The sequence below is a fragment of the Ylistrum balloti genome, unplaced genomic scaffold (genome assembly GCF_031769215.1).
Source record: "Ylistrum balloti isolate Yb309-2 unplaced genomic scaffold, AGI_CSIRO_Ybal_v1 Utg371130, whole genome shotgun sequence".
Classification (NCBI taxonomy): Eukaryota; Metazoa; Mollusca; class Bivalvia; order Pectinida; family Pectinidae; genus Ylistrum; species Ylistrum balloti.
The window spans coordinates 238357-248051 of record NW_026782620.1 but is presented as its reverse complement, the minus strand read 5'-3'; positions in this window follow the sequence as shown (position 1 = coordinate 248051).

Genomic DNA, 9695 nt, shown 5'->3' with positions numbered 1-9695 from the left:
CAACAGGAAAGATAATCGGAACTAGGCCATACCAAAAACAACAGGAAGAATGATCGGAACTAGGCCATACCAAAAACAACAGGAAGAATGATCGGAACTAGGCCATACCAAAAACAACAGGAAAGATAATCGGAACTAGACCATACCAAAAACAACAGGAAGAATGATCGGAACTAGGCCATACCAAAACCAACAGGAAGAATGATCGGAACTAGGCCATACCAAAAACAACAGGAAGAATGATCGGAACTAGGCCATACCAAAAACAACAGGAAGAATGATCGGAACTAGGCCATACCAAAAACAACAGGAAGAATAATCGAAACTAGGTCATACCAAAAACAACAGGAAGAATGATCGGAACTAGGCCATACCAAAAACAACAGGAAGAATGATCGGAACTAGGCCAAAAAAACAACAGGAAAGAGAATAGATACCAAAAACAAGAGAGAACTAGGCCATACCAAAAACAACAGGTAGAATGATCGGAACTAGGCCATACCAAAAACAACAGGAAGAATAATCGAAACTAGGTCATACCAAAAACAACAGGAAGAATGATCGGAACTAGGTCAGACCAATAACAACAGGAAGAATGATCGGAACTAGGTCATACCAAAAACAACAGGGAGAATGATCGGAACTAGGTCATACCAATAACAACAGGAAGAATGATCGGAACTAGGCCATACCAAAAACAACAGGAAGAATGATCGGAACTAGGCCATACCAAAAACAACAGGAAGAATGATCGGAACTAGGCCATACCAAAAACAACAGGAAGAATGATCGGAACTAGGTCATACCAAAAACAACAGGAAGAATGATCGGAACTAGGCCATACCAAAACCAACAGGAAGAATGATCGGAACTAGGCCATACCAAAAACAACAGGAAGAATGATCGGAACTAGGCCATACCAAAAACAACAGGAAGAATAATCGAAACTAGGCCATACCAAAAAACAACAGGAAGAATGATCGGAACTAGACCATACCAAAAACAACAGGAAAGATAATCGGAACTAGGCCATACCAAAAACAACAGGAAGAATGATCGGAACTAGGCCATACCAAAAACAACAGGAAGAATGATCGGAACTAGGCCATACCAAAAACAACAGGAAGAATGATCGGAACTAGGCCATACCAAAAACAACAGGAAGAATGATCGGAACTAGGCCATACCAAAAACAACAGGAAGAATGATCGGAACTAGGCCATACCAAAACCAACAGGAAGAATGATCGGAACTAGGCCATACCAAAAACAAGAGGAAGAATGATCGGAACTAGGACATACCAAAAGCAACAGGAAAAATAAAAAAGCAACTAGGCCATACCAAAAACAACAAGAAAAATAAAAGGAACCTGGGCGAAAAAAATAACGAAGCAAAACAAAAGAAGGGGTGACGACAGGAACTGAGTCGATAACAAAAGCAACAGGAAAAATGAAAATATTGAGGCAATACCAAAAACGAAAAAGGGGGTGACGAGAAATGAAGCGATACCAAAACACTAGCAGGGATGACGACGAGAACTGAGGTGATACCAAAATCAGAAGAATGGATGACGGCGGGAACTGAGGCGATACCAAAAGTATTTATCTATGATCGGATGATAGTTGTATTTCAGTTCCTTATTTCCATGTACCCTCGTCAACTTGATATCATCAATATCAGTCGCTCATCTCAATCTTTACATGCAACGAGGACGTCTTACTTCTGAACTATATGATAAGGGTTAACTCTTTCCGACCGTTAACTATCGCTCATCTGTTTTACCTGTCCTCGTGTCTCTATATCGATATAAGGTAATTGCTTCAAGTATCATTATTAATTAGTTATTTACCAGATGCTGACAGACAACATAAAACCTATAGGTAGGGAGTCGGGAGTTCCTGGACCACGAACAATAAATAATTACTAGTTGAAAGGCCGCCATCATGATCTTATAAGAAACAATAAGATGTTTTTAGACAGAGTCGAACTTTACCTGGCGTCCACGAAGATATATGTTCTATCACATCCCCTTGTCTAAACCTTATTGTATGTGTAATAATGTTAGTTTAAGCAATGTCTTTTTAAAATCAATCGGTTCTAATTATAGTTTTCACGGTGTACCCGTAGGTATTATCGTGTAACGTATTAACGCAAAGATGACTATACTACGCTATCACGTGAGGTATTGGGCCTCCAGAGAAAATCTTATTGAACTTCTAAGATTCCAGTGATATCCAAGCCCTTTATAACACGAGGAGGCCAACATACTGACACTGTTTGTGTTGGCAGAGATGGATGTTGGTAAATAAAGATTAGAATTAACATGTGTTAAAAAAAGAGTTGGATATTTTGAAGATTTGACCCCAAGCGTCAGAAATTGGAGGGAGTAATGTGATACGGTCCTCCTCGCATGCTTAATTCGTCCAATTTGACAGGTTTATTTCCAGAAGAAAATCAAAACATTTTATCGCAGTTATGTTAATTCCAGAATCGGAAACAATTTGACGATTTGGCCTCTACTTTTCTTGTAAAAATGATTACTATAACTAGAGTGGTAGCTAGCCGACAAGGTTATCATATATTACGGCTTATATTTCAGGGTCTGTGTATTCTGGTGAGCCCTTCACGTGTCACTCACTGCGACGAGGTAACTACTTCGAACGCGCGGAGCTATTTCCTTATCACGACCTGACGCCGACAAGTGCCGCGGTTTGAAGTTGGCTGAAGGGTATCCGTTTCCATTGATTTGACACCATGCCTGGAAACTCGGAGTAATGCTGACCTGTAGTGACCTGTATGAAGACAAGTATAAAGAATGAGTAAGAGATAAAACTAATTTGCATCGGCGTGACATTAACTAAGCGATAAAATTACACCAGACTCCAAAATCCCATTGCTTTGTTGGAGTTCTTGTGTACACAAACGAACACCGAAGTTCTGTACAGAAAATCAAACAGTAAATGCGGTTTCTTTATGTCAAAATTCACCATGAAAAAATGTTTACAAGTGGCACATAAAATCTTGCCAGCGTGAAACCAGCCTCCATAGATAATGATAACACGTATCAAATGCTTACAGCGTGTTATCAGATTTATTTTTATATAACGTAGAAAATTACCAGAGCATCACCAACAGATATTGCATAGGGAAAATACATAGCTTGGGAAAAGCGAAATCCATTAGTTTGATAAACTCTTGCCTACTGAATTTAAGTACACGTTTTAACATATTCGTACAGGTCAGTGAAATTGTATTCTTGTTTTTGTTTCTTTGTTTGTTTTTTCATGTCATTGTAAAGTAAAGGCTCCATTGATATGGGTTGGGTGCCTCAGACTTGAGACCGAAATAAATTATTCTCTCGTTAATCATTATAACAATGTTTTGAGACCACTCTGGCAGTAATAATCTAAAAGAGAAAATTGTCGATTACGTCTAAATTCATGTATATAATGGTATCGTTCAAAATTGTTTCAAGATGCCGAAATATTGAATAAAACTGCATCATCATACAGCTGCGTTGTCCTCCACTTCACTGATGTCAGGGGACCGAAAATGTGGAAATCCAGAAAAGGGAGCTAGGAAACTTAAAATCGACCGAGATTGGTTTTGAAATATAGGAGATGTGCACTGACCTCATAAATCAATATATACAATAATTTTAGTATATGATGTTATGTTACAAGACATACTGGTCCTGCCATAGCTTACTTAAGATTAATTCGACTAAATGAAACACGCGTTAGTGTTTGGTAAATCATCCAACATTTTAAGTTACGAAATTATCCTTAAAATGTGAGGTAAGTACATTTCCTATTAAGCTGGGCATTTATTTTGACCGATTTCAACTTTGACCTATAGCATTCTTGAATAATAGTACAAAAATAGCACTTGTGAACACAAGATATTAGTATGAGATAAAGTCGAATGAAGACCTGAAGTAAATCACACAGCTGTGTTCACCCTCTTTATGTTTTCAGTTATGTTCAGAACTTCGTATTGAAAGACAAAACAAGTCAATTACCAACAAGAAAAAAACCTACCTATCAACAAAATTGTAATTTAAAATCAAGATCGATGTAAGACCGAAGGGGTAAAAGTGTCTTCTCGATATCCATTGAAAGTACTAGTCGCATTCTCTAATCAGATTTAGTCAACAACCACGGAATCCCCAGGCAAGCTATAACGATCCCTAAACACATCTAATTTCATATCGCAATGAGAAATGTAATAGTTCCAACGGGATTATGGTGGCGACTATAAAGAATTCCCATAGTCTCTATCAGCCTGCGTCCCCCAAAACCCTGTGTTATAGTCATTATCGGACATAAAATGTAGGCACAACTTGAAGATTATTAAATGTATTAATTAATGTGTCTTTTCAACACTCCCTGATTACTTGAGTACTTACTGAATACATTCATGCGTTATGAAGTGACCGGGCCGAACTAATGCGTACATGTTACATAAGTCGTCTTACTTACACAAAATGCTTGGTGATATTTTCACTGACATTCTCTACGCCTTAGCTATAAAATACATAGGTCGTTGACGAGCTGATGTTGACATACTGGTGAATACGGATTTGTCCCTTTGATATGAACATCGATATGCAAGAGCCAGCTCCCATTATCACGATTTTCATGCAAGAAGTCGTCAAATGACATACTTATAATAATGGGTTTCAAAAGAAACAAGTTGATAAAGATTATGGGGAAGTTTTACGGTCGTCATAGTGTTCTCATTGAGAAATATTCCATTCTTTGTGGGATTGGAAGTTGGACCTGTTGGATGCTGGCTAGTTTGCCTGTTGGTTCCGTTGTTCCATTTCTGACTTGGATTGATCACGATTACATGAATGATGTCGTCGATGTAAGTTTTTCTTTTGTTCACATTTTGCCCTAGTTTTACGAATTTGAATTTGGATAATGTTTATGTTGATATGTAGGTATTTTCTTGGTGTTTTTATATGTTGTTGAGCATTAATTTGTCCCTGTGTGAAAATTGATTTTTTAATACGAGGAAGGGGTTGAAGCACTCATCAATAGACAGAAGAAAATCTTTGAATTTGTAAGAGATTGTACTATCACCATATCTTTGTAGCTGGAGTCATACTAGTAGATAGCATGTGTTGACTGTTCGACACTTACACCCAAAAATTGGGGATCAAGGACAAGGCTGACTCCTCTAAATCAGGCGCTTAATTCAATTCACTAACACCGCATTTTATAATAGAAGTGATGACTTGGGCTTTCCTAATTTTGATTTTCTATTTCTGAAAAGTAACTGCCCTGCTTCCCCAGCTTGTTCCCAAATTACGGCAATTTTGATAGGTATCGACAGCTGACAGAAGAACGGAGGACATACACTTGAACTGAAAGTGGTTGACGAGTGTATGGGTTGTCAACCTGACTTCATCGGAGAATATTTTATTTCATTGTGTGGTATCGGGTTCGATCGGTTAGGTGCTATTTGATATGACTGATGGGATTTTCACTGAGTTTTAGTATTGATAAATATTACTTGCATTGACCTATATTCACACGGTAGGAGTCTTTGATGAAATAGAGGACGCTTAGCTTTCTGGAACACAGCCGTATTTCTCCATGTATTTTCAAGTGTATATTGTGTAATGGCTTAACAAACCATGATATGACAACAATATTTTCAACGTTTTCTCGATTTGTTCATTTTTTATTTATTTTCTTGTTCTTTCTGTTTTTCTAGCAACAGTCAGACCAGTCTTATACCTAATGTGGGAATGTATAGAGTTTTATAGGATTTAAAACAAAGGACAAGATTAACGTACCGTTAAGTATGAAACGGTATGAAACATTAATTTCCTTGTCATTTTGCTTAAATCGAAATCAAATCTCATTTTACGGATTTTATAATTAACGGTGTTTTTAAAAGTAAGGTGATTTTTTAATATAGCTGCAAAATGTCTGTCAGTGGGGAGAGAGGGGGTTTAATAAATCCTGTATCTGATTAAAAGATCTACCTGAAAACGACATAATACATAAAATATTCGGTATAATCATTGTAAAACATTGTCTAATCAATTGTTGTTAAAGCTTTTTTTATTGCGTTGTTGGGTAAATGTTGTTGTTTTCTACTCGCAACTTCAAGAATCAAGTGACTAAAAGATTTGTTTTGCCTTTCGTGTAGACTAATTAATCTTTTAACTGCTTCCTCGCGCGGAATCGATGGTGATATACATCCACGTCTATCGGGTTTTTTTTTTTTGCATTAGTGGTATACAACACAATGTAATTGATAGCGAGTATATCACGTCTATAGTTTATTTAACTAGTAGTAAACAACACAAATAACCACTCTTCAAAAAATGGTGTAAAATAAGCAGAAGTTATTTATGATTGGTTACGAGTATTAACAGATAAGGTCATCAAGAATTTTTATTCAACATTTTTGTATAAACTCGGAACTTAGGAAAATCAGCTTTTCGGAGATGACATTCATTACTGCCATATGTATTGTTAAAATTATCCATCGATTTGTAAGCTTCATTTTTCTTCAGCCTTCATGAAAAAATGAAGAACATTAATCCGGATATTTTTTCTCTTTAGAGCTTTTTTCAAAACAATTATTGTTCGTTAAATTTTCATCTGTTTTTTTTTTTATTAAACTACGGAAATTTTTAATCTTCAAACACTGATCCATGTTAATATGTCAGGTGTTAAGCAATCATCATTCCTCCCATTTGATAAGATAAATAAAATTTAGAATGATTAAGAATTTGTTGATTTGGTGACATGTCATTAATGTGATAATTGTACCTTAACTTTCCTTTTACATTGATTTGTCATGATGTATTAGCTGCATTTAGTTCAACTTCCGGTTGGTCAATGTGCGTGTACCTGTACTGATTTCTTCTCTCGTCAAAATATCAAACCAACTGCATTGTTGTTGATAACAATGTTTTATGCATGTCCAGTAAATAAGGAAATGTTTTTAAATGGTTCAACGTAATCGTTTTGAATGGCAATTTAACACATTTCAATCTGGATGGTGAACTAGACAAAAGAAGTAATCCAAACCAGAGTAACTGTTTACTAAACATTGTCTCCAATCTATTTTCTATATTTGTTGTCAGATGTCTGGTTGTTAATAACTACCAGTCTTCTTCACTTTCCTTTAGATCGTAGGTGATTTTTAATATTCTTCTCAGAAGACACTGGTTAAATAGTGGTAACCACATGTGGTGCTGTAAACCCAACCCTTCTGAGCCATTTGTTGTCTTTCATGTGTGTGGAGTGTGCCTGTATGTGTTGTTTCCGTCTGTTCCGGTTCACTTTTCCTGTGTAGTGTGTCTGTTTGTGTTGTTTCCGTCTGTTCCAGTTCACTTTTCAGGTGTAGTGTGTCTGTTTGTGTCGTTACCGTCTGTTCCAGTTCACTTTTCAGGTGTAGTGTGTCTGTTTGTGTCGTTACCGTCTGTTCCAGTTCACTTTTCCGGTGTAGTGTGTCTGTTTGTGTTGTTTCCGTCTGTTCCGGTTCACTTCTCCGGTGTAGTGTGTCTATTTGTGTTGTTTCTGTCTGTTCCTGTTCACTTTTCCGGTGTAGTGTGTCTGTTTGTGTTTTTACCGTCTGTTCCGGTTCACTTTTCCGGTGTAGTGTGTCTGTTTGTGTTGTTTCCGTCTGTTCCGGTTCACTTTTCCTGTGTATTGTGTCTATTTGTGTTGTTACCGTCTGATCCGGTTCACTTTTCCAGTGTGGTGTGTCTGTTTGTGTTTTTTCCGTCTGTTCCGGTTCCCTTTTCCGGTCTGTGTTAACGTTTTGTTATCACGTTACCCCATTTCATATCTAAATCATTGAAACGGGGATCTTTGTAATTTTCCTTTTGCCGGTTCATTTGCCGACTGTGATGTTAAGGAATTAGGTCTTGTTTCTAATAATTGAATCGGCGTGGTGTTTTTTTTTTTTTTTTATCTCATTGACTGCATTCTGACAGGAAGAAAATCTTTGATCATTGAACTTCAGAATGTGATGATAATCCTTTGTTTTTATCCTTTTTTTTCAAAACCTGCTATGACCGGATCGTGGGCTAACATTTAGCCATGTGATTACTTTCACACAACGCTAGGCTGACTAGCTTATTCCATTCGAAGATAACAAGAACAACCCTACATCAAAGCCTTGTTTTTTATACAAAATTTGCTTCCCGTTTTTCAGGGAGACAGAAGGTATCAAGAATCAATAACACTTTTCATACTTGTCAAGTCGTGACATTATCAAGGTCCATGAATCCCTAACAGTTCTCATACTTTTCAAGTCAATATATCATCAAAGTTCAGGTCCTTAAATTTTGTAACTTGCATTTACATTGAAAATCTGTAATACCTTGAAGAGTATATCATTTACAGATTGGCGATAATTGTATTAAATATCAAGACCAGGTGAGAAAGGCAACAGTATCACAGATATATACAACAGATAAGGTAATGTCCTACTGTGGTTTAAAGTTCATTCCTACAGCAAAATCTCGACGTGTATTTAATACGAACCACGTCAGCCTTATAAATACTACACGACACAGGTAAGCTTTCGTGTAAATGACAGGTCCGATTTACCTGCGACAGGGGGCGTGGTCCGACTGTTTGGTATCGGGAGCATTAACCCCGCCTTGGCTGTTCCAATAATTGCCCTCACTCTCAACTTTTCTATGCAAGCTGTGTGAGTAAGTTACTATTTTCATCTCCAAACAACATTTGTTGCTTTCTTGGCAAAGTTCCAATACGCTGCAGACATAACAACCCGCGGCATATAATTCAATACTCGTGGAGAAGTAAACGGTTTACATACGATGAACTGTATATCTCAGCTCGTGTAACCGGTGGCTGTGCTACTGACCCATTGACAAAGCTCTAATGGCTTTTGTCTTGTCATCACACAAAACGTATGGTTAGTTTAAGGCAAGATCTCTATCAAAATAAACTTGTATATAAATGTTTATTTTATCTGATATCTACTGTTACACAGGCCTTTATATTATTTACATTGCTGTTTACTAGATTTAAGTGATATTTCAGAGTAAGTATACCAAGATGGACAGCTCGACGTAAAACGTCCAGGACTCTCTTAAAATAGAGAAACACTTGATGAGTGAGCTGATTTCTCCCATCAATGCAGATAAAATTAAAAATACAAACGTACCAAGTTACAAACCTCCATTCTAATAGTAAACACACTGTCAAACCACGAATATAGGTGTCGATCAATTGGTGGATAGATCGTTAGCTTACTTTTTATATTCAGTTACTAATTATTTTTCTTTTAAATTTCAAAAAGAATTTCATGTAATTTTTTCCATGGTGTTCCGTAATGTTTGTCAAGCAAGATTGACGTTCGTAAAGTACATGTGAATCTGGTAAAGTTTTTTTACTTAAATAGTAAAGGTAGGTTATGAACAAACAAGTGCTCTAATGGGGGCTTGTCTTGCATTGGCTGATTTGCCTATGCAGTATGTTACGTAAGTTTGTCTGTTTGGTCGAATGACTCTCTCGGATAAGCATTGTCTGTGTTTGTCTGTATGGTCGAATGACTTTCTCGGATAGTTATTGTTTGTGTTTGTCTGTATGGTCGAATGACTTTCTCGGATAGTTATTGTTTGTGTTTGTCTGCATGGTCGAATGACTTCCTCGGACAACATGTTTGTCGGCATGGTCGAATGTTTTTCTCAG